Genomic DNA, 27,223 nt, shown 5'->3' with positions numbered 1-27,223 from the left:
ACATCACCTGGTACCCCGTATATATGCACAATTTTTATATGCCTGTTAAGACTAAAGAAAAATTGTAAGTCTTTTTGTGTGTTGTCCCTTTTTTTATCCACTTGTCACTGTTGAACTACAATGACCCAAAGCATTAGTATATATTAATGTGATACAACATTTGAATCAGATACATTATTAAATTTTTAACTTTTAGCATTTGAATTTGGGAGAACTTTCGGAGAATAAAATTTAATTCCAGCATTGATTTTTTTAAATCTCTCAGTTAGTGACTCAACTGGAAAGGATCACAAATGAGGGAGGTGCATGTGCCTCTCCAGGTGGGAGCTGTGTGCTGCAGGTAACTTCTGAACTCCAAAGAGAGTGCTTGTAAGAGGCACCCACCCCCCACACTTTTACTTAGGGATTTCTTCACCAGGAAACATTTTTTATTCAAAAATACATTGTTTTTCTTTTTTAAAAAAGTCCAGAGCATGACCAGTACCAAAATATTTTGTCAAAGAGTGCTAAAAACAGTCCTCCCAGTCTCTGCACTGTGCCACCTGAGATTCCCACATCTGACACTCAGCCAGTGTTGCTGAGTTTAGCCTGGCCTTGCTACACTGTTGGAAATGTTTTCTGGGAGAGGGTACTGTGCCTCTAGGTGTGGGAAACTGGACAGAACCAGACAGTTCTGTCAAGGGGCGTAGGGTAGCCTGCATACTCTTGCTGTTTATTATATTCTGTAAATCTACTATTCTTCTTTTTTTTTTTTTATTGTTCAGCAACACCCTCTTTCACACTCTAAAGTGGTGATAAGCTACATGGTACCATATGTACTTGTTGTCTGCTTCACCCAGTTCACTTCTGAAGACTCCACTTTCCTGTTTTTGTGTACTGTTATCTACTGAGCTCAGCTGCTAAGGATGCGTGTTCACAGTCTCACCACTTGTCGCTTGTCTGAATTTGTTTCTAACAGTGTATCGTGTACATTCTTTTACATGAGAAATTACAAGTGATTTACCAAGCTTAAGAACTATCCCATCCAGTGTGTGTCCATTTTAATAGAAAACAAACTTTAAAGCTGAAAAAATAATCTCTAATCAAATAGTTGTTGAGCATCCTGAAGGATTTGAGACTTTATCCTACCTACAAGGTAAGCTTGTCAGGGTTTAGTGGGTGCTGTCAGAAGATACAAGACTTCTGGGCCAGAGATACAGGGCACTTTAATACTCACAGCATTTGTAAAAATTAAGAGTGGGAAGAGGAGAGGGAGAAGGAAGAAAGGTGGGAGCCTGGGCAGGTGGGAGGGTAGGGTGGGAATTATCACTGTGTTCTTAAATCTGTATATACGAAATACATGACAATTGCGGTGAAGATGTGAGGAAACAAGTGACTTCAAATATTGTGCCACATGTATAAATTGAAGAAATTGCTTTTTGCAAACAGACTGGCAATACAGATTAAGAAATTTAAAATAAAATTAGACACTTTAATCCAAAAATCCTGTTTATAGGAACCTACCCAAAGGCACTAAAAGGCATTTATGTGCCATAATATTCATTATGCTAGTATATAGTGATGAGTTTTCTAACAGTGAGGGAATAGTTTTAAAAACTGGCATAACCATAATAGAATATTATGTATTTATTTTTAAAAATTACAATTTTAAGGAGTGGTTCATGATTTGAAGTGCTGCCTTTACAATGGAAATATGATATTTCTAAGGAAGAGTAGAGAGATAGGAGGGAAAGATTGAACTTTTTGCTTTTTTTCTTTGTCTTCAGGGCCAGATAATAAAACGCAAATCCTGGTTTCATACAAAATCAATGGAGGTGAATTATTTTGACAGGTATTTGCCATCCTTCACTGATTATGTGGTGCTCCAGATAATAAATATTTTAAGTCAGTACATTATTGGTAATTTATTAGGCAGTATAAAATAATGAAAATAATACAAAAGTCTGGAGATGAAAATATTTCTACTGGTGGAATGGAAGGTCCACATACGTGTCAGGGACTTTCCAGAGTTTCACGATTTTAGGTTGTGAAAAGGAAGGCTGTAGTTACTGGGTAGAGCCATGCATTCTCATGTCTTTTTAAGTTAAATTGTCTCCTTCATGTTTACTGCCAGAGTTATCCTTCTTCACCCAAAGGAAAAACACCTTAGAAAAACCTTTTTCTGTTATACGTAAATATAAAGCATATAGACAATATAATGTAATTGTGTACAAATTTTCAATGTACTTTTACTTCTGTTTCATCCCTACTTTCCTCCAAATCTAGATAATGCACTCACATCTCTATGTTTGGATGCTGTGCATAAGAGTCAATGCAGAATAGACAGAATACAGAAGTACTAGGTAGATTCATTCTCAGTGAATTTAAGTTATTTTATTTTTCATCCTAGTGGAACATTAGCTACTGAAGTCGATGTTGGAGACACGTAACTGCTTGAGAAATGCTTGGGATACAAGAGTAGCATGTCCTCTGACCTGGGGGACTCCAGGCAGGTCCATTAGCATCACGAGGAGTAGGTCTTTAAAACACACATTTCCATAGCATTTAAAAGTGATGATGATTTGGATAACTCCCCTGCAATGTAGACAATAAGTAGAATCATGATAGTGACTTTGTTGAGAGGTTGTGTCCTGAGCCTGAAATTCAGGAGGCAATCTGAATGCCTGGTGTACCTGAGAAAGTTTTTGTTGCGTGTGGTTGGAGCAGAGAATGAGAGTACCGCTGAGATGAAGGGCATGAGTTCTGGACCCAGGTTGGCAGAGACCTAACCTGGCTCTGCCACTGAGCTTGCAACTTGATCTCTTTCTCTATTTCAGCTTCCTCCTTTGTAAAGTGAATATTAATGACATCCATGAGTATTACGGACAAATATCATATGTTCTCCCTGATCGGTGACAACTAACTGAGCACCAAAAAGGAAACCTGTTAAAGTGAAATGAACACTATGAGAAACGGTGACTTGATCAGCCCTTGCCCTGACTGTTGATGAACAACTTAATACGTTATTCCTCTTAGTATTTTTTTTGTTCGTTCTACTTAATACTATTGGTTGAATTCTGTAATTAATACACAGTTATTCTTAAGTGTTGAAACTTAACTGAAAAGTGATCCCTGTTAAATATAAGAGTGGGAATAAGAGAGGGAAGAAATGTACAATTTGGGACTTGCTCAAGCTGACTTGCCCCAAACGATAGTTAGAAACATACCAGGGGATTCCAATTCAATCCCATCAAGGTGACATGTACCAATGCCATCTCACTAGTCCAAGTGATCAATTTTTGTTCACAGTTGATCATAATGATAGGACTAAGAGTCAAAGGGATCACATAAACAAGACTAGTATCTGCAAATAGTAACCGATTGAATAAAAAAGGGAGAGAACGATCCAACATGGGAAGTGAGATGCGCAGCAGACTCATAGAATGGCAGATGTCCTAAACAGCATTCTGGCCTCAGAATCAGCCCTTAAGGCATGTGGATCTGGCTGAAAAGCCCATGAGAGTATTTCAGGCATGGAAAGCCAAGACACTCTGGCAAAAAAAAAAAAAAAAAAAAAAAAATGACCTAAATGAAAGATCTCCATGAGTGAGATCCTAGTGGAAAGAACAGGTCATCAAAGAAGGAGGCACCTTTCTCTGAAGGGAGGAGAGAACTTCCACTCTGACTACATCTTGTCTAAATATGATCAGAGTCGGTGAACTCAAAAGGCTTCCATAGCCTTGGCAACTCATGACAAGAGCCTAGGGTGATTACTGAGGCCATAAACAAGAGTGTCAATTTGTTAAGTCAACAACAGGAGTCACTGTGCACTTACTCCTCATGTAGGATCTCTGTCCAAAATGTGCTGTACATTGTGATTTAATGCTATAACTAGTACTCAAACAGTATTTTTCACTTTGTGTTTCTATGTGGGTGCAAACTGTTGAAATCTTTACTTAATATATGCTAAACTGATCTTCTGTATACAAAGAGAATTGAAAATGAATCTTGATGTGAATGGAAGGGGAGAGGGAGCAGGAAAGGGGAGGGTTGCGGGTGGGAGGGAAGTTATGGGGGGGGGGAAGACAATGTAATCCATAAGCTGTACTTTGAAAATTTATATTCATTAAATAAAAGTTAAAAAAAAGAGAGAATGAAATGAGCTAATCTGTGTAATGTACTAGAATAGTGACCATATATCTGATAAACTTGATATAAATGCTTATTAAATAACCAAAGTAAACTTGGGAAAGAGATGAAAGCAGGAAAGGAACAACCAGGCATGTGAAGAATCCAGAGGCCTAAACAGAACTGAAATAGAAGATTCTGGACTGGGAAAGTAGAAGAGTCCGCCAGCCACATCCGAAGTTTCCATTCCCTTCCCTGGGTGATAAAAGGCTGTGAGGAACCCAGTGAAGAGATCTGCACTTGTGCAGAGTGTGGGTAAGAAGGAAGATGGTGAGAGGCTGAGGATTAGCAAGGCCAGACCTGAGGCTGTCTCTTTGGTTCTTTTGTTTAAGCTATTGCTTACTCATGCTTTTAGGACACCTCAGAGTCCTTTTGAAAATAGGTGATAAAAGTACATAGTACAGTTGAAAAAAAAAGCTCAAGTTAAAAGTAAATAAAAACAAATAAGTCCTGGGAAAGAGATCATCACTGTGCTGAAGAGGAGGCGGACTGCGGGATGCTGAGTTAACACTAATGCTTAGGCCGGCGCCGCGGCTCACTAGGCTAATCCTCCGCCTAGCGGCGCCGGCACACCGGGTTCTAGTCCTGGTTGGGGCGCCGGGTTCTGTCCCGGTTGCCCCTCTTCCAGGCCAGCTCTCTGCTGTGGCCCAGGAGTGCAGTGGAGGATGGCCCAGGTGCTTGGGCCCTGCACCCCATGGGAGACCAGGAGAAGCACCTGGCTCCTGGCTCCTGCCATCGGATCAGCGCGGTGCGCCGGCCGCAGCGCGCCGGCCGCGGCGGCCATTGGAGGGTGAACCAACGGCAAAGGAAGACCTTTCTCTCTGTCTCTCTCTCTCACTGTCCACTCTGCCTGTCAAAAAAAAAATAAATAAAAAAATAAAAAAAAATAAAAAATAAAAAAAAACAAAAACAAAACACTAATGCTTAGATTGCGCAAGGAATAGGTGGTGGAGGCTACAGCACCCACATTACTTTGGGGGTATTGGCCTCTAGGAAGCGGTGTTATAGACTTATTCATGTTAGTGGGAAACAGGTAAATATTTTGAATATGTGGAAAGAATTTATATTTTATTTAAGGAAAGATGATGTGTTATAGGGGATTCGAAAGAAGAGAAAAGGGGAGAGAATATGAGAAACTATTTCCAGGCCAGGGTGGCTTTGATCTCTACAGCAAACATTCAGAGATGGAGCGACTACCCCCAATCATCTAAAAGCCACAATTGATGGAAATTTTGTTTTCAGTGATAACTCTCGGTAGTAGTGAAAAGTATGTTTTAAATTAAGTTTGGTAATCTCCTCAAAGCGACTTCTTCAAAGACAAATGAGCCTCTTACAATATGTCTAGTCAAATAAAATAATGGATGCGAATGGCTTTGCAAAACATTAGCATGTTATATAAATGGAAGGTGTTATCATCATGTTCTGTGTGTTGAAAAACATGCAGTAAGAAGAGATTATTTTTTGTGGACTAAATAGTCAGATATGGGCCTCATGACAGCACGTGGAGTCATAACTGATGGATGACTGTACCCAGAGAGGGGTGATTAATGCATGGATGCTAACTTGTACGAATACTGCTGGTGTTAGCACTACAGGGTTTTTGCTTTGTTTTCTTTCTTTCTTCTTTCCTTTTTAAAAGTATTTTTCAGCAGACTAAAAGCATTCTTATCAAACTTAATGATAGGGCTAGTATAGGAGAGGTAGCTGATGAATATCAACCTTAGGAAGTATACTGCTATAGTGAATAAAACCAAGCTTCAGCTAGGCGAGCAACTTGCCCAAGACCACCCATTTAATAGCAGATAGTGTTACGAGCAACCTCATCTTCAGCTAGAGTAAGAACTTGCCCAGGGGAGTGGCAGAGCTAGTAGTTGAAACCAGGATCTATTTGAGTCTAGAGATGATGCACCCAGGTCACTCACTTGGCTTTATTATTCATTCACTTATTCAGCAAACACAAAGTACTCATATTTACCTGAGAGACTGATCTGAACAAGATGCAAATCTTACCCACTTGAACCTCACAACAGCTCTATGATGTAGATGCTCTTATTATTTTCAGTTAATGCTTTAGAAACCGAAGTACAAGGAAATTATGTAACCTGCCCAAGGTCACAGCTAGTCAGTGTTCAGATGCAGTCAGTCTGGCCTGGGAGTCCAGGCCTCTGACCAGCATCATACGATACCTCTGCTCTATGCTGTGCTGTTTTCAATAATGTGCCCACGTTCACACAGCCAGATCTGAGGGTCTCCTGCCCTCTCCTTACACCCTGGGAACCAGAAGGTCTTTGAGGTTTCAAAGGAAGACTGAGTGTCTATGATTCAGTTGACGCTCTTTTGACCTAGCTTGGGGCATCCGTGCCTGAAGGCATCTTTTGGGATGCAACCAATTCAATTCTAGACTCTGAAATCCTTTTCCGTGGTTCTGGTGTCAGACAGCATTCCCTTCTGCATAAAATACATCCTCATTCTCATTACATCTCCCCATAAAACTTTCCTCAATTTGAAAATTATAAAATGCATTCCTTTTTATGCAGCTGTTTAATCTACGTGTAGTTAAATGACAATATGAGCAATATATCCTCCTGCAGAGCCAAATTCCATCTCAATTCTGCAACTTGAAAATAGATTGAGGATCTTAAAATTGGCATAGCTTGTATTGAAATGGAATATTCCCAATCATAGACGTTGGAATCTAGTACATAGATGTTCATCTGCAAAACAAGTGGTAGGACACACTTTGTCTTGACCAACAGATTCTATTTAACAGAAGTTTCAGATGGAGCCATGAGCTTTGCAAATCCAGTTTACCCACGCTTGCAATTCTATGCTCCTTTCTAATGTGGATGGATGGAGCCAGTACTTTCAACCTCTCAGCCTCTCAACCTCTCACTTTCAGAAACACTGAAGTTTAAAATATAAATGTGTTGTTTTTGCTTCACACCCAAATGTCAAAGCTAGATATTCTGATTTCTCTTGATTGGCTCCAGGTGATGTTAAGTGGAATGCAGGAAATTATCAAAATCAATCTATCTTTCAAAGGCTTTCTTTGAAATTACATGATCTGAATCAAAATGTAAAATAACATTTTTATTCTAAGTTTTCTTCCATGATTTTCTTAACCTTCATTTTACCAAAGAGCAAGTAAAATTGGTAAAAATAGGACTTTCCCCCCCTATTTTTTTGGCTTAAAAGAACACTCACACTCATTTATTAGGGTTCCAGGGTCCCTGGATCAGCTGCATGGTTCTGATGGGCTGACCGGATTCCATTGGTCTCATGGTCTGTGCTTCTTATGGTGTCAGTGATCAGAAGGTGGAGATGGGAGGCCTCAGATAGTTTGACTCATGCCTGGCTTTTTCGGGGTAATGTCTCAGTCATCCATCAGGCCAGTCCTGGCTTGTCCACTCAGCAGCTGGACAACATACAAGAAGGCAGACAGAAGAACATGAACCTTTTGAAGTCCAGCGAGGGTACCTTGTTATCTCCGAATCCTTCTAGGTCTGGAAGCTAGCCCAGATTTAGATGGTGGGTGACAAATTCCACCTCTGGGTGAGAGGAGCTGCAAAGTCACTTGCCTATTGCAGTGGATACAGGGAGTAGAATAATTGAGGCTATTTTTGTAAATAATTTTCCTTCCCTTCTTCCTCCCTCTTCCTTGCTCTCTCTTCCTCTCTCTCTGTCTCTTTTTTTATTAAATAGCATTTTTCCCCTCTAGAAAGGTGATTGTTAGAGCCCTAATTCTTTGCAAAGAAATAAAGTATTTCATAAACAATGCAACTCTTGCTTATTGGGTGTCTAAAGGATTTAATTACTAATTTTTCGAGGGGTTAGGAAGGAAAATTTTGAGGTGGGTATTGTAGCACAGCAGGTTAAACCATCTCTTTGGACTCCTGCATCCTGTAGTGGAGTGCTGGTTTGAGGCCTGGCTACTCTGCTTCTGATCCAGCTTCCTGCTAATATACCTCAAAAGCAGTGGATGGTGGGTCAAGTGCTTAGTTCTCTGTCACCTGTGTAGGAGGCCCAAATGGAGTTCTAGGCTCGTGGCTTCAGCCTGGCCCAACCCTGCTGATGTAGCCATATGAAAACTGAACCAGTGGATGGAAGACTTCTCTCTGTCACTCTGTTTCAAATAAATATATTTTTTTAAAAGAGGGAAAAATTTCCCACTTTAGTACATCAGCAAAGTGATTTACATATTAACAATGAAATGCAGAACATAAGTCATAGCTAAAGAATATTGCTAACATTTGGAACAGTAATACAGTGGCCACTGTACCCATAAAAGGTTGAGAAATTAATATTGCCACCAGAGAACTCCCAAGTTCTGACAGAGCAAGGGTATAGATCAGAATAAAAATCTACTAGAAATTGGCATATTTTACGAAGCAAAACAATACACAGAATAATTAAAAATGTAATTCCAAAGACTGTCTTACTTAACAAATTGTGATTGGATGACTATCAACGCCGTTTTACCAGTGAGTGTTAGAAGTGCAGAATCTTGGTCCATATCCTAGCCCCTTTGAACCGGAATCTGATTTTTAGCAAGCTCTTCAGGTGACTCATAGATACATTCACACTTGCAAAGCACTGCTGAAAGTATTTTTATGAATGGAATTATGTGAATAATTGCTGTTTTCCAAAAACAACTTCACATCCCAAGAGGTAATGGTCATGCGTATTTTACAATGAGGCCATCAGCTCCTAGGGAGGAAAAATGCTCATATCCTATTGCTCTGGAAAGATAATGGCTGCTGTGGAATTATTTTTCCTGGAGGAGCAGAAGCAGTTGTAGGGGAAGGACTGGCAGCTCATCATTTGCAGTAACGACAAATACCAGCTTGACCTGCGTCACCTAGGATTTCTCGTCACATTATGCTGGCGAATGCTTTTCCTTCCTTTTTTTATTTTTGGGTCAGAGCAGGAAACTGACCTAGAGGTTGCTGCGGGCACTGGGAAGTACGGTCTTCCCTGGCTGTTCCGTGCCCAGGGAGGCACTTGCTGCCGCACCTCTTACCTGGGCGATGTTAAGAGCTTATCAATTGCGTGACTGTTGAGATGCCCAAGCCATCAAACAAGCACCTCTCCCATGACACGATCACTTGTGTTAATAATAAAATGAAGCTGTGAGAGATGTGGGAAAAATAGAAATCCGAGTGGTGGTGCCCTGAAGGAGTGAGGGAGGGGTGGAGGGAGTCAGATCGAGGGGGTGAGCTCTATCTAGCCTTGAGTCACATGAAAGCATGTGGAGCAAACAGATCTTCAGGCCAGGAGACAGTGGCCATCAGTCACTCTCTGCTCCTTCCCAGCAGCCTGAAAGTCCAGACAACACCTGCTACCATGTAGTCCCTGATCTATTGTCTTGGAGAAGGCTTGTGCTGAATTTACCAGGAAAGAAGATAGGCTGTGGCTATTCTACACACAGACCACATTATTCTTTTTGAATAGTTCACCTTAGCTAGAGGAATAGAGGAGTAAATTTGGGTCTTTAACCCGGGGAACATTTTAGCTATGAGTGCAGAGAGCTGGAATTCCCACATGCTGCATGAGAGAGTCCACGGTGGCAGCATCATTAATGCTTTCACTCCAATGAATTGGACACTGTCATAGCTCACTTCTCTTCCTGCTCAGAGAGGTTGACAGTGCATCTGAAACTTATGAATAATCCCAACTAACTTCGCTATTCATAATCTTGAATAAAGTGATTGTCTGTCAAGGTCAAATGAGCTTACAACTGTGTAACTAAACTTTGGTAAATGAAGAGGGAACCATTTGGATAAGGGAATAAGTGTCTATGAGTGCTGTTTTCAACTTTTCCCCTATGATACTCACATTCACATCCCGCTCCTCATCTTTGCCTTCTAAATGGTCCTTGGATGCTCTCTGCACCGACGTGGTCCAACCTCCAAGCAGCAGCCAGAGGACTCCTCCCCCATTTGTACATTAGCTTGGTCACTCTCTGCTGAAATCCTCAGATGTCTTCTCATCCCACCCAAAGGAAAATCCACACAAGGCAGACAGGCCCTGGTCTGTCTCTCTGGAGTCCAATCTCCCTCCTTCGCCTCCATCCAGCCTACTGGGGTTTCTCCTTCAACTGTGCCTGACAGCACTTGCCCAAGACCGACATGTAGTTTATCCTTACTAACTTTTTAAACACTTTTACATGTTATTTATTTGAAAGGCAGAGAGACAGACAGAGATCTCCCATCTGCTGATTCAACTCTCCGAAATACAAACAACAGTCAGCGCTGGGCCAGACCAAAGCCAAGAGTCAGGAAGTCAATCTAGGTCTCCCACGTGGGTGGCAGGCACCCAGTTACTTGCACCAACACCTGCTGCCTTCCAAGACACACATTAGCAGGAAGCTGGAATGGAGAGTGGAGCTGGGACTAGAACCCAGGTATTCTGATACTGAATATGTGCTTAACTTCTGCGCAAACACCCACTCCTATCCTTCTCATACTTTAGGTTTGCAGATCAAAGCTTAGCTTATCGGAGAAATTTCCATGAACACTTCCATAAGCTCTAAATTTCAATATTTATATAATTTAAACAATCTGATGCCTTATACATTTGTATTTTTTAATGTATGTCTCCCCTAACTAGAATATTACTCTATGAGAGTGAAGATTGTGTTTCTTTTGATTAGGACTGTTAAGCAGAGAATGCCAGAAATTTATTAAGAGAAGTACTCAGCTAATATTTGAACAAATGATTCCCAGTGCCTGTGCACATGTTTGGAACTCTGCACATTTTCTCCCTCTTCTGGGCTCACCAGCACTTGTATACCTTCCTGCTCTTGTTGGTGTTTCCTTCTCCCTAAGGTACCCTTCAACTTACCCCAATCTGCATTGTTAAGCTTTACTTTTTCTTCAAGTACGACATTGCTAAGGAAACCTTCACTCGTTCTGTTCTCAAAGCTGACTGTGTCACTCTTTTGACCCTACCAGCGTTGTCTGTGTGCCTCATGCAGAACTCCGGTCTCTATGGTAGAATGATTCACCATCGTGGACCAAAAGCTTTAAAAGGTGGGGCTGTGTCTGACTCATCTTTGTCCTCTGAGCCCCTGTAAACTTCACCTACTGCTTTATACATAGCAGGTGCTCAATGCATGTTGCCGAACAGACTGGCATTACTGTGACAACGTGAATTTGATGGTGTGGTACCTGGATAGGAAATGATAATGGAGAGCTCTCATAATCCTACAATTTCTGTAAAATTTGCCTTGACGACTTTTTGTTTTTGTGTTTTCTCTATGAAGTGTTTAGAAAATAGCCACTTGGGTGTGAACAGTTTGCTTTATTTTGATAGGTGGAGAACGAAAACATTCATTTGGAAGGTGAGATACCAAATGATCAGAGTATCAGCTATTTCACATAGCTGTCTCCTTCCAAGCTGGATTAGCAATGAGGGAAAAGTTTCCTATTATGGAGATTTCTGTTAACATCTTTCCCAGAATGAGAAGCCTTTTTCTCCACCTTCCTGAAGAAAAATTTCCCTGCTTCCTAGCAGGGAGAATCAAGAGCAGGAACTATGCTTAGACGGACACCTGTTTAAAATTCTGATCTTTGTTAGCATAGATTTTCAATTCCAAACTGTCAAGATTCTGCAATGGAAGTTGACGGTGTACTTCTCTGTGGAACAGCTGGTTTAATTGGGCAAGTTTTGCTATGGTGACATTAGGGCTCATTAGGCTTTCTCTTATCAGTGGTGGAAGCTGTGAGATTTCAACCAAGCAGAGGGTTTAGATTCTAAATGAGAAATATAGATTAGCATTTCAGATAATGAAATAATGGACTTCGGTGTTACCTTTCTAGTGACAAAAGCAAGAACTTAAATCCATTGTAGGGTTCCTTGTTTAATCAATAAATAAACGAGAGACACAGAAGATTTATTTCCTCTGTGGCAACAAACGCTATCATTTTTCTTAATTATCCTTAGGTTTGCCTTTCTTGCTTTTGGATCCTTTGCAAGAAAAAAAAAAGCTCTCTGCATTAAGAAAGGGATGTCAAATCTCTTGTTGTGTTTTCTCTCTTTGTCATATGCACACAGAGTTTTGCCTTTTTGCTGCAGTGTCTACATGTCTTAATGAAAACCTCACAAAGTCAAAGGCTTCACAAGGTTGTCCAGGCTACCTTAGAAGCCAGAGTTTCCAGCTGAGGAGGAGAAATATCAAGGCAGCTATGGGAGAGAAAACAAATAGTTTGAACTTTGGATCCACAGATGGTTATGCCTGCCAACTGTTATGAGCCAATGAATATCTGGCCTATCATTTGTCATATTTATTGCAGTACATAATGCTGTAATTTCTCATGGCATGGTTATTTATCTTGCTGTGTTCTCTGAACAGCTAAAATTGCAGCCATGTTGGAGCATATGTATACCTTTCGGGTTTTGTTTTTAAATAGCAGCCATGCAAATTGGCACAGGCTTCCACATAGGACTGGGATGAGGACTGCAGCAAAACAACTAGTTAGCTGATGATGGAAAATTCTGGTAATTTCAGCTCCGCTCCCAGTCTTGCTCCTGTGTGCTTAGGCACAGAGGATAAAGGGAGTGGAAGCGCTCCATTGCCTTTTCCCTTCCTCACAGCTGCCAGCATGGTTTCCTGATGTGGTGGCCTTTAGGATGTGGAGTGTCGTCTCTGAAGGCTCTCGGGAGCATGCAGAGACCCCTCCTGTGTTACAGGAAGGAAAGGTCTGTGGGAAGGAGAAAGGTTGAGGGGGGAGGAGAAAGGCCTCAGGTACTCAGTCAGCAGTCACGGGGGCACTGTGACATCGAAGGAGCAGTGGGAACACCTGTCTTTATTGGCACCTGCACCGTTGGCAGTGGTGCATCAGGGACTAGAGACTGCCTGATGCCTGGTGACAGAAGGAGTGACTCACAGGTGACTCACAGGTGGGCAGAGTCTTCAGGGTACTGTGGCTCGCGTGGCACACCTCAGAATCCATGATGAATCACTGAGTTTGAATGGGACCTTAAGTTGGGGCAAATTTTAGTGTGCAGTGGTCCCTCCATGAACGGCAGTGGTGAAAATGCGGGTGCCTCCCAGCCACGCTGGATTAGGGGCATTCGCCCTGGGGAATGGAAACTCCAGCTTTGTTGCAGGCCACTCTGCCCTTTACGGTGAGGGGGTGAGGGCCATATAGTCATCTGATGAGCACAGGCAGTCTTAAATCTCACTGTAGTTGCTGGCATTCCTTACGGTGGCTTCCATCAGAAGTGTTGGCCGTGACCAACACTTCTGTGTCTGTGAAGTCCCTCCCTTTCTTTCCCCTGAGAGGCAGTGAAATGGCCCCCAGTGCTCAGCAGAAGAGAGCAGAGATCCTAGCACCACTCTTCTTCTTATCAGGCCTAATGTTAAAAGTTAGGAGGTTAAGACATCTAAGTCCTTAGTCCCTGGGTTAGCCACTGTAGTCTCAATCCCCCCCCCCCCCCCCCCCGGCTCCTGGAACGGGCAGTGTCCCGTCTACCTCAGTACTCGGCACAACTGACTGAGCAGGCAAGTCCATTCAGGAGAAAAAGAAGGCTCTAACATGTAACCCTGACAGTGTAGATCTGAATTCTTTTTTCTTCATGCAGAAATAAACAGAAATGGCATCTCATCTGGGAGGCGCTAAGACTGGCTGAACTACAACTACTTGGATTTGCTTAAGTATTTTTTCTCTTTCTATTTTTTTAAATTTCTTGATTTGTTTAGTTAAAGGCAGACAGGCAGACAGAGACAGGCAGACAGAAGAGAGTTCCCATTTGCTTGTTCACTCCATAATTGCCCACAACAACCTTGTGCCAGGGCAGAAGCCAGGAGCCTGAACTCAATCTCTTTGTCCCAAGTGGATGGCAGGGACCCGATTACTTGAGCCATGATCTGCTGTCTCCCAGGTTGTACATTAGCAGGAAGCTGGAATCTGTAACCGAGCTAGGGCTTGGTTCCAGGCACTCTGGTGTGGGCTCTAGGTATCCCAAGTAGTGTCTTAACTGCCCCATCAAGCACCTGCCCCTGGCTCAAGTTAAAAAAAAGACTGTGCTTTAGAAAGGAAGGAGGGGTAGATGTCCCAGTACAACTTGAAATACACTCAGGATGCTGTGTGAAGACAGCAAGAAAAGTCAGTCCCAGGAAGAATGGAGACTTGGAAATCACTGAAGAGGGCAAGGTGCTTTAAAGTTATCATCAGAGCTTAGTGCGTGGAGTGGCAGTCTTGGGTCAATGGACAATAACCAAAGAGCCACTATTTCAAAGACTCTTTTGCATCTGTCTCCTAAGCTAGGCAGAGTGCTTTTAAGACTGAGAGAGGAGCAGAACAATTGGTCAGAAAACTGGAAAGGCAAGATATGTGAAGAGAGCTTTAGAGAGCAGCGTTCAGATTTACAGGTCTAGACTGCTACGTCTAGTTCCCTAGGAGACATGAGTCACTGCAGATAGCACTCAATAGACAAGAGGGGAAACGCTAGCATCCTTATATTGAATAAATGCCCTTATTATCAAGAAGGGAAAGCATATTATTAAACAAATGGTTTGTGTACATTTGAAAATGAAGCCAAGTCAGGAATGAGTATCGTAGTCACGGCAGAACTTCACAGGGATGAGTCTAGAGGAGCAGCAGAGACAGAACTGAATTTAGCTGTATTAATGAGAGCAGCCTGCGAGGCAACAGGCACAGATTCTAGTAAAGGTAATCCACGTGCAAGGAACAAAAACCCCTGACAAGAAGCAGCAATTCAGTTGTTTCAAGGCTTGGTAATATGGGGGACTTCAAACAGGTTTTAGAAATATGGAATTCAAAGCTGAGTTTACTTTGGTCTAAAAATGTTTAACTTCATGCATAGTTTTAATTTTTTTTCAGAGTATGCATCTGCCATTAAACTTTCTGAATACCCCTCGGATGCCTGGATTTCAAATTTTTTTTTTTTACCAAAATAAACTGATTTCTTTATTCAATTTTCCATAGACTTTTCAAACTACCCTCATAGATGTAAGGCAAGATTTATGGTTTTTGTAAAACCCCTTTAAGCACCTCCCTTCCACTTCCTTTAATACAACCAGATTTTCGAAGAGTCTTCCTAGGGTAGGACTGTCTTCTTCTTGTCTTCCCCTCCTTTTATCATCTTTCACAAACTACCTTGAATTTGGTAAAAGAGATATTTTTAATTGGGAAGGCATTGAGAAGTTGTGAAAGATCGAGTTAGCAGCTATTTTTTGGAAATAAAAAAGCTCAGAGCTCAGAAAATATTTGATAATTATTTGATTTCTGGTCATCTTGGACAAGCTCATGTCTGTGAGCCCCAGTTTTCTCATTTTGGAAATAGGAACTGCAGATAGGCAGCAACCAGAACCCTCTCCCCTCCAGATTCCCTACCCACTCCTCTGCTTTCTTTGGGCTTTCTATTAATTTTATTTTTGGTCTTTTTATTTATTTGAAAGGTAGAGTTACAGAGTGAGAGAAGGACACACACACACACACACACACACAGAGATCTTCCATCTGCTGGTTCACTCTCTAAATGGCCACAATGGTTAAGGGCTGTGACAGGTGAAGCCAGGAGCCAGGAGCTTCTTCCAGGTCTCCCATGTGGGTGCAGGGGCCCAAGAACTTTGGGCCATCTTTTGCTGTTTTCCCAGGTGCATTAGCAGGGTGCTGGATGAGAAGCAGAGCAGCAGGGACTTGAACCAGCTCCCACACAGGATACCGGCACCGCAGGCAGCAGCTTAACCGGCTGCACGCCAGCACCGGCCCCGTATTTTTGGTCTGTTACACAGCATATTTCATAAGATTCAGAGACATTTTGTTTTTTGACTAAATAACTAGCAGACTCTCTCAAATCACTGAAATGTGACAAGAAATGAAAACGCAGCTGAATTTCAATCAGAGCATGTTGGGTCTCGTGTGCTGTTTGTACTATCGCAGCAGCTTGTGCTCCACACAGCCGCACTGAAAGCCATTGACGGCAAAGGCGGAGCTCTTCACTGATCAGCCCTGTGAGTTTGGATGAATCTTTGCACATCTTGCTGCTGTTTCCTCATCAGTCCAGTGACCGGATTGACTTATACTGCCTGGAGGGTCCTTTCCCCTCTAGGGTCCTTTAAGATTCCCCAGAATCTTAAAAAGCCCATGATTGCAAGCCAAAACCTGTATTATGGAATGAGGTGGCAGTATGTATAAGTGCAAGTTGATTAGGGAAATGACATAGGATTTATTTTTTGAATTGGCTTTCACAATAATAAATCATGGAGTAAAGATCCACAAAAGAGAGATACACTTAATGTAAGAGTTCAAGGAAGCAGAGCATATTTGAAACAATGTGGAAAAATAACCTTTCATTCTTTGCCCTTCTATTTTTCCTAATGGATGGCATAAAATGGATGCTCAGGCTGAATAGTGGCTTTCATTCAATTTTAAGTCACCCCGTCATGTCGTGCATTGCTGCTTTCCACGTTAGCTGACACTGCAGGATGTAGCGCAATGCAGAGTGAAGAGTGAGACATGTGACATGGCATGTCGGAAACAATACTTGCTTTTTGCAGATCAGTTATCATTTAAAGGCTGGTATTTAGAACTATCCTTAGATAATTCAATATCTCTATGTCTCGGGTGGGGGGTATGTCAACCTGAGTTCATTTTTTTCCTTATCAGATATGATGGGACAAGATGACATTAAAATGGTTGAAAGAAACCATCCGGAATACATATTTAAAAAAAAATTCAGGCAGATCTTCAAGGAGCTTAAGAGTTGCTTAAATTGAGTTCCTGCAACCATGGAACTCAGAGAATAAATGATAATGTTCACTGATCATTGTCCAGGGTTAATTCAGATATTTCCAATTGTTATCCTTTGTCTCGTTACATCACAGTCTTCTGTGACATCATCCCAAATTTTACAGCCTCTCCTTGACCGTTACTCAAACCACATCCTGTGTGCCCCTGGATTAATTCAGGGATTCCCACGTATGCCTGTGTGACACCCAGTTGGCCAATATGTGCTTTTGCTACTCTCCATCAGGCGGCTGTGTGCTCTGCTGGGCACACAAGGGACGTAATAGAGCCCTCCCATGAGCCAAACCGCAGGATGGCAGGTGGCAAGGTAGGGGACGAGGCCTCTCTTCCACTTTATGTTGAATCTCTTAGTTGTATCAGCATAGCTCTGTGGGTGCCTCTACCTGTATGGAGTTTTGTTTCTCCCTGGATCCCTCTCTCTCTTCCTGAGGAAGGGAATGGCAAGAGGTGGGTGCCAGCCTGGGTCCTCTCTTCAGCCATCAAAGCTTTGTTTTGGGGTCACTGTTATTCTCTTATGATGCTTTTCTTTGGAAATTTTTCATCCCCTGCAGCAAATAAACTTCTGTCAGGTCTTCCTTGCCATTTCCCTGAGATGTCTGGACAGAATTTTTTGAAATGCAGTGGCAGCGAAGGCTTAAGCTCTGATCCCTGACACTGTTCATCCCACAAACATTTCCTGAGCATATTTTATGTGTGAAAGCCTTTCTTTCTCCTTTATTCTTCTCTTTCCTAAAGGATTTTTTTTCCTGTGGAACATTGCTCTGAATTCAAGAATTGACATTTAGGGTTTCTTTTAACAGAGATCATAAAGCCATTTCAAATAAAACACAATTAGTAGAAAAGGGATGTGCTTCCAGAGTGTGGTTTTCCCCCGTCAGACCCTTTTTATACACAGAAGTCTGTTATGAAACAACTTTGACATAACTCGTTAACTAGACATTCTTGTAGAGGAATAGAAATAATTAGAAAAGTGCTAAAGTGTTCAAATTCTCCAGAAAATGCCAGTGATTGATAATTTATAACTCAACTTTCTCCTTAATATTTGAGTTAACCAATGTTTGTACAAGGAAAGCACGTCTGACTATTTTAGAATTGTCCAGCACTTTCATTGATATTTATCTTAGAATGTGAGCATTATTGCAGTGACTTATTTTTCATATATGTTCTCCCACAAAAATTATTTTATTACATTTGATATAATTACATTTTGCATAAATGGAGTGTGAGACAATATTTATTCCTGCATGTATATTGCTACTAAAATTACCTGCATTTAAGAAGCACTTTGAAGTCACAGCCTCCTATAAATTGTCTATTAACATTAATGGACTACAATGTTGATTTAGAAATGGCTGGATGCTGACATCTTTTATATAAATGTTCATACAGCATTCTCAATTTCAATAAAAATGCCCATCGTTAATAGTGTCCCCGAGATACAGGGTAGTCCTTCATAATAATAGCATGTGTTTCTGCCCTTCATGTTCAGAAATGATATTATTGGCAAAGGTATGTAGGGAAGTACCCACCACAATATGTGATCAATAGTTCGCTGCACACAGAATGGAAAATACGATAGTCACTATTGACAGAGTCTCACGCGGTTTGTAGCTGTGCCTTAAAGTTGTGGATTCTATATACAAATTAGTGTATGGACTCCAGTAATCAATCAAGAGACCTAATTGATATATGTGTACCTACAGTACCTTTGTCTTTCATCTTATCAGACTTTTGTTCAAAAGGATGTCCTGCTTTTTGTTGCCATGGAGTTGTGGGGTCAGACTGAAGTGTGCTTCATCTTGTGTCCTCTCAGTATCCTATTTTCTTTGCTCTTTAATCTAGCTCATCTGTTGCCTCCTCACACATCTAACCTGGTTAAGTTGGGTGCTGCTTTTCTCTATACCAGGCCCACACTTTTGGCAATATTCACTGTGGTGCAATATTAACATCCACTGTGTACATTCAACCACCAGGCCCTGAGCTGTGCTCGGGGGATACAGAGCTGAAGGAGCCACTCGTAAGTCACTGAGGGAGACATCAGAGCGCGTCTACCGATTTGACCTGCCCAGCCTGCCTTCTCCCAACTCCGTCTTTTGGCACAATGATACCTAGCATTTAAAGAACATGAACTATTGTGAGATACATAACATGTTTTCACTTAGTTAACCCTTGTAGCAACTCAGTAAGGTAGGTACTGTTGTTAGTTGTATTTTATGGATGAGGACACTGAGAGATGAACTCATCCTGGATGGCACTCCTAGGAAATGGTGAATCCAGGCTTGGAACCTGGAGAATCTGACCCCAGAGCGAATGTTCCTTACACAGCACTGGAACTAGTTTAGAGGAACACCCCTCCTCCTTGATAGAACTATGCCAGGCTTGTCAATCAAAACCAAGGAAGAGGTCCCTAATCTGGTCTATGTCTGCCGTTGATGCTTCCAGGAAAAATAATCTTGGGCAGAGAGTGACAGCCTAGAAGCAGCTGGAGGCCATTCCCCCTGAGGGTGGTGTCCTAGGATGTCATCCACCTGTCCTAGGATGTCACCCACAACAATTGCCACTGCTCAGCTCTTTGCTCCTTCTTAAGCTCAATTCTTCAGCTTTTTCTTCCATTCTATGAGCATTCTATATCCTTCCAATAATTTCTTTAAATATTTATTTATTAATTTGAAAGGCAGAGTTACAGAGAGGAAATAAGACAAAGAGAGCTCTTTCTATCTACTGGTTCACTCCCTAAATGGCTGCAATGACCAGGGCTTGACCATATCAAAACTAGCAGCCTGAAGCTTCATCTGGGTCTCTCTTGTTGGAGGGCAGGGGCCCAAGCACTTGGGCCATCTTCAGCCACTTTCCCAGACTCATTAGCATGGAGCTGAACCAGAAATGGAGCTGCTGGGACATAAACTGGCACCTATATGGGATACCATTGTCTCAGGTGGTGACTTAACCCACTAGACCACAATGCTAGCCCTAGTCATTTTCCTTTCTGAATTAAGTATCAGTTGGCTCCTGCTGCTATGTCACCAAAGAATTATAATTAGTTGCAGAAACAGGTGAAATACTATAATGTATAATAAGTTTCCCAGAAAAAGCTATCCAAAGAACAGGGTCAACTGGATTTTAGGACATAATTAATGTTTTCTCAGAATATATCATGTGCAATGATTTGGAGAGATTCAAGTTTGCCATCTCACAATCTTAGTTTTTTAGAAAGTTTTATTGATCTTTTAAATAAAAAATTTAATTTAAAAATATTATGTCAAAAGTCAAGTTTGAAATGGTATTTTTGGTGACAGGAAATAAGTAAATAAGTACAGGTAGTCAATAGTAACACTGCATGTGCAATTAACATTTATTTTAAAGTCTCTCTGCTTCCTGATTTAATTTCAAACACTTTCAAATTTTGTAAATGCAAAGAAAAAAAAAAAAGAGAGAGAGAGCAGCTACATTTGCTGGTTCATTCCACAAATGCCAGCAGCAGTCAGGGCTAGGCTGGGCTGAAGCTGGGAGTGAAGAACTTAACCCAGATCCCACATATGGATGGCAGGGACAACTACTAGAGCCACCAGGTGCTGCCTCCCAGAGCACGCATTAGCAGGAAGCTGGTGTCAGGAGTGGCACAGGGAATCAAACCTAGGGACTCTGATATGGGATGTGGGTGTCCCAACCCACCCATTCTTAATTACTAGTTCAAATACCCACTCCAGAAAGATTTTTCAGAAAATTTTAAATGTATAGCTAAGTAGAAAGAATATTACATGAACCCTATGTATTATCACTTTGCTTGAACAAATGTTAACTTATGGTCAATTTTATTTCCATATACATATTTACCTACTTTCTCCTTCCAGATTACTCCCAGCTCTCTCTGTCTTAAACATACCACCATCCGAAGATCACATCAAGAGAACATTAACATTCTTGCCTCTGAGTCATCAGTTTTCAATCAGTAAACTTATTTACTGCGTGTTTCTTAAAAATATTTATTTATTTATTTGAAAGGCAGAATTACAGAGACAAAAGGAGAAGAAAGAGAGAGAGAAAGAGAGAGAGAGAGAGAGAGAGAGAGAGAGATCTTTCATCCACTGGTTCACTTCCCAAATGGCCACAATGACCAGAGCTGTGCTAGTCTGAAGCCAGAAGCCAGGAGCTGGGAGCTTCATCCAGGTTTCCCACGAGGGTGCAGAAGCCCAAGCACTTGGGCCAACTTCTGCTGCTTTCCTAGGCTTATTAACAAGGAGCTGGATTGGAAATGCAGCAGCCTAGACTCAAACCAGAACCCATGTGGGAGGTATTCCAGCATCACAGGTGGTGGCTGTCTTTCCTGCCTGGTTTGTGTAGGAGAAGTCTTAGGGTTTTCAAATCATATAATCAGGCTTGATATCAACCTCCCAGTTCTGTGTGTATTCAGACCCATTCAGTGTTTCCCTGTAAGCACAGATACCAAGCTTTTCTGCCTCAAGGAAGACAGCATACCATTGGGCCATGCCCCCTGCACCTAGACCCCTGGCTTTGGCCTGGCCCAGCCCTGGCTGCTGTAGGCAGTTGGGGAGTGAACCAGTGGATCAAAGGTCTTTCTCTCTCACATAACGTTTGGTGGTGGGGAGAAAAAAAGATTACTGGGATTGTTTCAAAAGAACTTAGGGGCCGACTTGAGCAGGTTGCCACTGACCAAAGTTGGACTCATTTGTGCATCAGTAAAGATATGTGTTACAATAGATCAAAACATCAAACACATGCAAAGAGATGGTAGCGTAGAATGCAAAGAATGATGGTAGCATAGAAAAGGAAACTCAGTTGTCATTGGAGGGCGCTGTGGATCTGATTCATTATTTTGAGAACTGGTGAGTAAACTGAGAGACTCAAGCTTTCATTCTTTTCCTGTACTAAATGTACCTAAAGCAATCAAATTACTCAGAAGAGATGATTTCTCTTTATGGAGCATTTTAGTTCATAAGTGAAGTAAATAAATAATGATATAATATTATTTTGTAACTGTCACTGACCTAATGGAGCTAAGCACCAGGAGGCAGAGTCTGCTGGCGGTGAACTAGAAAATGACCGGACGTCTATGCCTCCCAATGGGTGTCACAGTACCACCTCTGAAGTAGTGCTACAAAAACAAAAAACAGTAAAACAAACCTTGAGTGGCACACCTGTAGATTTACCTACTAATCTGCAGAAAATATGGGTAAAGGGGAACAACTGTGTGTTGCTCAACTTATTTTATATAATTCCTGAAAAATAATAAATATCGACACTGCAAATGAATCCTAGTTCATTGCATTAAGTAAACCTAGACTTCTCCATAGAAATGTTTGTCTGTTTCTTAGGAAGGAGTTAATCTTAGTGGCAAAAGAAACATTCTTAAAGAGGTTGCCACTTAACATGATGTCTGTTATTTCTCCCGACACCCTATCTTCTTATCTTGCTTTCAGTTTTTCTGAAATAAGATGAAAGAAAATTGTTAACACTCTGGAACACTGTGTGCTTGGTTTTAGCTTTGATTTAGATATTTTAAATGTTTGCCTTTCTGGAAAGGGGAGGAAAGGGAGACTAAAATAAGGGGCCAACATGGAGAGGGACAGTTAAACTGTATTCTTTAGTGTTCAGTTCCCTGACCACAGAAATAATCTTATTAGTTATCTTGTCTTTTGACCTTATGTAGTTTGGATTGTTTGCTCACTCTCTATCTCTTGAATACATGCATCTAATGAATGGTGAAAATCTGAAAATTTTCAAATGTTACCTTCAAGGTTGTTTGCTTTATTTGGAAACGAGGGAAGAATTGTAGGAGTTCTCCCAAATGTCAGGTCCAGGAATGTTTGGCTCTTATTCAGTTTAATGACTAATACAGAATTCTTTTTTGTGTGTGAGCAAGCTGAAAACCATGAGATGACTCACAAGGAATCCTCATCTGAAGGCTGGTTACTTACTGCTTGTTTTAAATTTGTTCATGGTTAACTTTTACTGTTAAATACTTAATGTTAGTAGCAATTTATCCCTTCAAACATTAAATAATAATTCATTAAGTGCATATTGAGTACCGCTAATTGTCATTGGGTCATGGGACTATTGCAATGAACAAGATCTTCTCTCCAGGAAGTTAGTTTCATGGGTTTCCTAAAAAAGCACATGTCAAGACGCAATTAGAAGGGCTTGAAATTTGTTGGAAGAAATGTGTATGAGACATAACAGAGAAATGAAATGGGAGTACATGGGGAAGAGCCTCAGATCCCGATGCAGGTCTGACAATTTCGCAGGAAGAGAGGAAGGAAGGAGGGTTGGGTAAGATGAACCTGAGACTAAAGTGCAGCCCTGAGAAAGTCTCAGCCCTGTTGTTAGGGAGCCCTGTGCAACCCTGGATCCAGTCCATGTGGGAGTGCAGTGGTGGCTATCAGCTAATTGCACAGGTTCTTTCCTGATAGGCATTTTAAAAAGTGAACTGCCAAGGGGAAGGCAAATACTGAGCATACTGGCCCAAAGCTAAGGCATGTGGCAGGAAGAAGACTAGGGGAGGGTTTCCACAGGGGAAGTTCATCTGCCTTGACTGTTTTTCCTCTGCTCTGCCCTGCATCACATCGGACAATGTCACCAAAGTTTCTTATGCCTTTCTTATAGCTTCAGCCAGTGGGAGGCAGTGGTAGAGCTTGGCAGGTGCAGGAGAGGAGAATCCAACTAATTTCTCCTCTCTGTCTGCCATTCCTTTCTCTCCAGACATAGCTGCTTCTGCTTCTACTCTGGGTTTGCAGCTGCTATCAGAAAGTCCCTCTCTTTGGCTTCCTCTGAACAGTAGTGATCTCTGGGATATGAGTTGTGGCCACTGGCCTTTTACTCCAGAGACCAAACAATCTTCTCCCATTGGTCTCAGTGCTGCTTCACTGTCCCCTATTTGTCTCCCTAACCTTTTTATCACCTTTGTAAAGAGCTCCTAGTATTAACTCTCCTCTCTGTGTGTATCTAGAGTGCACACGTTTCCTAGTTTTAGTCTGACTGATGGACCTAGTTTGGAAGAAGTCACAAAGATTTCCCTGATGCAATAGCACGTACGCCAATAGTGAGGATTGCATAGAAGATATCCAAATGGACTGATTATAGCACTATTGTTAATGTGGTACCTGGTGTTATCCTTTACTTGATAGAGTTTCAAAGCAGTATAATGTGGTAAAGTTTAGATTTTGGAGCTGAAGTGATTGGATTCAAATCCCAGTATCTGCTCCTTCCTAACTATGTGATCTTAGGCAGGTATTAAACTCCTTGTGCATCAGTGTGCTCTTTTTATAAAATGGAAACAGTAGTAGTACTGTCCATGGACGCTTTGAGAAATCAATGTGTTTTCATGTACAAACAGAGTTTCCTATTATTCCTTTTCATGTGCATCCCAGGACCTTGTAGAATCTTTAGCATGCTAATGTGTACTGAGCCTCCGGGAGGAAAACACTGGATACAGGGTAGATGCTGCTTTTTTTTAAGGATCTCATATTTCAGAGAGGAAGTCTGAGGATATATTGCTGCTTTTTCTTTTTTTTCTTTTTTTTTTACTTTTTCTTTTTTATTTTTTTTTCCTTTCAAACTTTTATTTAATGAATATAAATTTCCAAAGTACAGCTTATGGATTACAATGGCTTCCCCCCATAACGTCCCTCCCACCCGCAACCCTGCTGCTTTTTCTAGGGCACATTTTTTTGTTTGAATACTTGTAGGCTTCTTTATAATTTTATATTTTGTATCATATGATATTTCTTTATTTTTAAAAAGATTTATTTGTTTCTTTGAAAGGCAGGACAACAGGGAGATGAAGAGAGAGAAAGAGAATGTGATACCGAGAGATATCTTCCATTTACTGGTTTACTCCCCAAATGGCCACAACTGTCAGGTCTGGGTCAGGCTGACGCCAGGATCCAGGAACTCCATCTGGGTCTGCCACATGGATGGCAGGGGCCCAAGTACTTGGGCCATTGTCTTCTGCCTTCCCAGGCACATTAGCAGGTATCTGGATCAGAAGCAGGATACTTGAACTGGCACTCTGATATGGAATGCTGACATTGCAAGTGGCAGTTTAACTCTCTGTACTACAATGTTGGTCCCAGGAGTCATTTTTTTTTGAAGTGGCTGATTTTACTTTTACTTCTTATTTCTTTATTTTTATTTTATTTGAAAAGTAAAGACATAGAAAGAGACTGAGAGAAAGACAGAAAGAGATTGTCTATCTGCTGGTTCAGTCCCCAAATTCCTAAAACAGCCAAGGCTGGGCTATGCCAAAGCCAGGAGCTCAGAACACCATCTGGGTCTCACACTTGGTTGGCAGAAAGCTGAGCACCTGAACCATGACCTGCTGCCTTCCACGATTCCCACCAGCAAGAAACTAATTGGAAGCAGAGAGGCAGAGGCTTGAACCAGGCACTTGGATATGGGATGTGGGCATCACAAACAGTAATTTAATCGTGGGCCTAATGTCCACCCCCATACTCTTTTTCCCCCAGAAATCCTTTATTTAAGATTTACGAACTTCATGTATTTCATAAATACAACTTTAGGGACACCATACCCACTCTCCCATCAGACTCACACACTTATTCCTTCTCACTCTCCTATTTCCATTCTTATTTTTTACTAAGATCTATTTTCAATTAACTTTATACTCATAAGATTAACTCTATACTAAGTAAAAAGTTGAACAAATACTACAAAAAAACCCACACCTGCCTCCTCAACAGTCAAGACAAGGAGTGTTCAAAGTCATTGCATCTCAAAGCGTCAATTCCACTTCTATAGATTACCTTTTAGGTGCTCTATTAGTTATCACAGGTCAGAGAGAATGTACGTTATTTGTCCTTTTGGGACTGGCTTATTTCACTAAGTATGATGCTTTCCAGATTCATCCATTTTGCTGCAAATGACAGAATTTCATTTTTTTTAACCACTGTGTAGTATTCCATGGTGTACCTATCTCATAATTTCTTTATCCAGTTTAAAGTAGATGGACATTTGGGTTGATTCCATATCTTAGCTATTGTGAATTAAGCTTCAATAAACATGGGGTACAAATAACACATTTATTGCTGATTTCATTTCCCTTGAGTAAATCCCAGGAGTGGGGTGGCTGGGTCATATGCTAGGTCTATATTCAGATTTCTGAGATATCACCATAATGTTTTCCACAGTGGCTGTATCAGTTTACATTCCCAGCAACAGTGGATTAAAGTACCTTTTTCCCCACATCCTCGCTAGCACTTGTTGTTTGTTGATTTCTGTATGAAAGCCATTCTAATGGGGGTGAGGTGACACCTCATTGTGGTTTTGATTTGCATTTCCCTGACACCTAGTGATTCTGAGCATTTTTTCATGTGTCTGTTGGCCATTTGGATTTCTTCTTTTGAAAAATGTCTGTTTAAGTCCTTGGCCCATCTCTTAACTGGGTGGTTTGTTTTGTTGTGGAGTTTCTTGATCTCTTTGTAGATTCTGGTTATAAATCCTTCATCAGTTGCATAGTTTGCAAATAATTTCTCCCATTCTGTCTGTTGCCTCTTCACTTTCCTGACTGTTTCTTTTGCCTTGCAGAAACTACTCAGTTTGATGTAATTCCATTTGTTAATTTTGACTTTGACTGCCTGTGCCTCCGGGGTCTTTTCCAAGAACGCTTTGCCTGTGCCAATGTCTTGCAGGGTTTCCCCAAAGTTCTCCAATAAGTTGATGGTGTCGGGTCATAGTTTTAGATCTTTAATCCATGTTGGGTGGATTTTTGTGTAAGGTGTGAGGTAGGGTCTTGCTTCCTACTTGTGCATGTGGAAATCCAGTTTCCTCAGCACCATTTGTTGAAGAGACTGTCCTTGCTCCAGGGGTTGGTTTTAGCTCCTTGGCCAAATATAAATTGATTATAGATGTTTGGGTTGATTTCTGGTGTTTCTATTCTGTTCCATTGGTCTATCCATTTGGTTTTCTACCAGTACAAATCTGTTTTGATTATAACTACCCTGTACTATGTCTTGAAATCTGGTATATCTGGTATTGTGATGCTTCCAGCTTTGTTTTTATTGTGTAAAATTGCTTGAGCTATTAAAGGTCTCCAATATTTCCATATGAATTTCAGCATCATTTTTTCTACATCTGAGGAGAATGTTCTTGGTATTTTGATTTGGATCATATTGAATTGTAAATTGCTCTTGGTAGTATGGACATTTTGATAATATTGTTTCTTCCAATCAATGAACATGGAAGATTTTTCCATTTTTTGTGTCTTATTCTATTTCTTTCTTTAGTGTTTTATAATTCTCATCATA

At 41.2% G+C, this 27,223-nt stretch overlaps 1 long non-coding RNA gene across 2 annotated transcripts in view; it reads left to right on the top strand.

The window, feature by feature from the left end:
* Positions 1-13,015: 13,015 nt before the first annotated feature.
* Positions 13,016-27,223, top strand: part of LOC103348803 (uncharacterized) — an 80,961-nt gene continuing 66,753 nt past the window's right edge. For both annotated transcript variants that reach the window (XR_517105.3, XR_007920331.2), the window contains exons 1-2: positions 13,016-13,068; positions 13,753-13,825. This is a non-coding gene — a long non-coding RNA (uncharacterized lncRNA). The remainder of the gene's footprint in view (positions 13,069-13,752; positions 13,826-27,223) is intronic.

The sequence above is a fragment of the Oryctolagus cuniculus genome, chromosome 3, assembly GCF_964237555.1.
Source record: "Oryctolagus cuniculus chromosome 3, mOryCun1.1, whole genome shotgun sequence".
In the NCBI taxonomy this organism is placed as follows: Eukaryota; Metazoa; Chordata; class Mammalia; order Lagomorpha; family Leporidae; genus Oryctolagus; species Oryctolagus cuniculus.
Note: the sequence above shows the minus strand (reverse complement) of the source record. Positions and strands in the feature narration are given on the sequence as shown.